The sequence below is a fragment of the Amphimedon queenslandica genome, unplaced genomic scaffold (assembly GCF_000090795.2).
Source record: "Amphimedon queenslandica unplaced genomic scaffold, v1.1 AMPQUscaffold_9071_Cont18988, whole genome shotgun sequence".
In the NCBI taxonomy this organism is placed as follows: Eukaryota; Metazoa; Porifera; class Demospongiae; order Haplosclerida; family Niphatidae; genus Amphimedon; species Amphimedon queenslandica.
This window is the reverse complement of record NW_003550657.1, coordinates 1-3,134: the sequence shown is the minus strand read 5'-3', so window position 1 is coordinate 3,134 and position 3,134 is coordinate 1. Positions and strand designations below refer to the sequence as shown.

The 3,134-nt window shown below is 32.0% G+C and overlaps 1 long non-coding RNA gene across 1 annotated transcript; it reads left to right on the top strand.

The window, feature by feature from the left end:
* The first annotated feature begins 216 nt into the window (after window positions 1–216).
* LOC109591045 (uncharacterized) lies at window positions 217–2,822 on the top strand. The gene is made up of 5 exons (XR_002189636.1): window positions 217–319; window positions 393–465; window positions 607–694; window positions 2,391–2,482; window positions 2,694–2,822. It is a non-coding gene; the product is annotated as an uncharacterized LOC109591045 (long non-coding RNA).
* The last annotated feature ends 312 nt before the right edge of the window (window positions 2,823–3,134 follow it).

Sequence of the window (3,134 nt, the reverse complement as noted above, 5' to 3'; positions counted from 1 at the left end):
AGTGTACCTAAACAGGTTTGATTAGCGGCCATAGTTCCATTAAAAGAAGTTGCTTCAAAGTCAGAGCCTCAGAACAAGACTAACACGTAACACTGAACAACAACGGCCTCGATATTTGTTTACAGTTAGTTTTGCTGCTCTATCTACTTTTAGGGTGGGGTCAAAGAGGTGTGGTCATGTAGTTATAAAAAGGTGGGGCTGGGTCTGCATTGCATGCAAGAGCATGTACACAACACAGCACACAAAATCAATGAATCCAGCCTGATTACAGCATTGATACAATCTGAAAAGTATCAAAACACTACAATACACCAAAAAAGTGAGTTTATGTTATTATGTGAACTGATGTAGCATTAATTAAATTTTTATTCTCAATTTCTCTTTATTTTTAGGTACAGGATCAACTCAAGAGTTATGATTTTGGGGAACGAGAAACTGAGGAACTCTGGAGACAAAAGGAAAATGGTACTCCTATTATCTTTTAATTTATGGAAGTAGTTAATTAACTATTTGTGTTTTATAGTTATTGTATGACAGCAACTCTCTCTCCCCTTCTCTCTCCACCCACCTCTCTATATAACTACTCATTCTAATGTCATATCATAGAAATTGAGAATGAGAAGATGAAAGTTGAAAATGAAATTAATGAAATGTGTCAAAGTGCCATCCCATCAAGCAAATCTCCAACAATTGAGTAATAAATACACTGATTTAATTAAGTACATCCATAATATGTACATGTAGCAATAGCATTTTTATGTGTACATGTATGTAGCAATTGCATTTTATAGCCATTCTTGTCCCTATAAATCTAAAATTGAAGTTTTAAATGGCTGTAACTTAAAAAGTTATGTTCAGAATCAGCTTAAATTTTCTAGACAGCATAAAAGCATTAATATGTATCAAGAAATGTCACTTAAGCTGATTTAATTCAGAGCCATTTTTGGGAAAAAACCGTGGGCATTTTTCAAAGATTGGCTGTTTTTAAAAATGGCCATATAACTTGAAAAAGCGAAGTTGAAACCAGCTCAAACTTTCTACACAGCATAAGGACATAAATATGTATGAAAAAATGTAATAAAATTTTGGGGTAATTTCAGAGCCATAGTTTTATAGCCTTGGGTATTTTTCAAAAATTGGCCGTTTTTAAAACAAGAACTTACATGTAACTCAAAAAATTTAAGTCGGGATCAGCTCAAAATTTTACACAGTATAAGGACATCAGTATGTATCAAAAATGTAATAAAAATTTGGGGTAATTTTGGGGCTAATTTTGAGACAAAAGCATGGGCTATAGCCTTGGGTACTTTTCAGAATTAAGCATTTTCTTAAAATGAAGTCGAGCTTGGGATCGACTCAAACTTCCTACACAGCATAAAAGTATCGATATGTATCAGGAAATGTAATAAAAATTTGGGGTGATTTTAGGGCCAATGTTTGGAAAAAAACATGGGCTATAGCCTTGGGTATTTTTCAAAAATTGGTTGTTACATGTAACTCGAAAAATTGAAGTCGGAATCAGCTCAATCTTTCTACACAGCATAAGGACATCAATATGTATATCAGGAAATGTAATAAAAATTTGGGTTAATTTTGGAGCCATTTTTTGGAAAAAACTATGGGCTATAGCCTTGGGAACTTTTCAAAATTTTGGCATTTTCTTAAAATGACTGTAACTCAAAAAATTAAAGTCAGAATTGGCTCAAACTTTCTTCACAGCATAAGGACGTCAATATGTATCAGAAAATGTAATAAAAATTTGGGGTGATTTTGGAGCCATTTTTTGAAAAAAACCATGGGCTATATAGCCCATGGTTTTTTTCAAAAATTAGCTGTTTTTAAAAATGGCTGTAACTCGAAAAATTGAAGTCAGAATCAGCTCAATCTTTCTACACAGCATAAGGACATCAATATGTATCAGGAAATGTAATAAAATTTGGGTTAATTTTAGAGCCATTTTTTGAAAAAAACCACAGGCTATAGCCATGGGAACTTTTCAAAATTTTGACATTTTATTAAAATGGCCGTAACTCGAAAAATTGAAGTTGGAATCAGCTCAAACTTTCTACACAGCATAAAGACATCAATATGTATCAGAAAATGTAATAAAATTTGGGTTGATTTTGGAGCCATTTTTTGGAAAAAACCATGGGCTATGGCCTTGGATATTTTTTAAGATTTCGGCATTTTTTAAAATGGCCATAACTTGAAAAATTGAAGTCGGAATCAGCTCAAACTTTCTACACAGCATAAGGGCATCAATATGTATCAGAAAATGTAATAAAAATTTGGGGTGATTTTAGAGCCATTTTTTAGAAAACCATGGGCTACAGTACATGGTTAATACTATTATTATTATTATTGTTATTTATTAGTTTATAAATGTTTAGGAAACTGTTGAAGAGCGTACAGAGAGTCTAAAAGAAGAGAAACAATTATTAAAGACTTTAATCCAAAAGAATAAAGACAAAGAGTGTATCAAGTAAGTGTATGTATGCACACACTTATTATGATCCACTAGTAGCTTTATATCTTATAATGTGTGGAATTGTAATACAGCAACTTTAAAATAATTATTTTAGTCATTTTGGCTTTGCCAGCGATTAGTGTAGGCCAAGGATATGTACATGTAGTTACTTTATTATCATTAATTCAATTATTTTATTTATTTATTTCTTATTTTATTAATATAGATATTAGTTTAAACTACAAAAGAAGAGTCTACCAGTTCATTTTAATGAATCCTCAACAGTCGATAATGTACAAGGATGTATCCTCTTAACATACCATGTACATGTACATCAATATGTATCAGTAAAACATTGGAGTAATTTCAGAGCCAAAATAAAATCCCTAATTTCACAGTTGCATATTATACAGTATAGCAAAAAAGTTTGGAGGGAATTAATTTGGGTGAATTTGGAATTCTGATAGCCATTCGACAAAATAAAATCTGCCATTTAGAGCCATTATAAGCATTCTCAATGGCACATGGCCAGTCTGGCCACAGCGCCACATTAAAATCCTCCAATCACCAAATTTAACATCTCGCTAAATTTAACTCCCTCCAAAATTTCCCTCTATACATATAAACCATATACCATCTTTCTCGATAACAAACAAAAAACCAGATT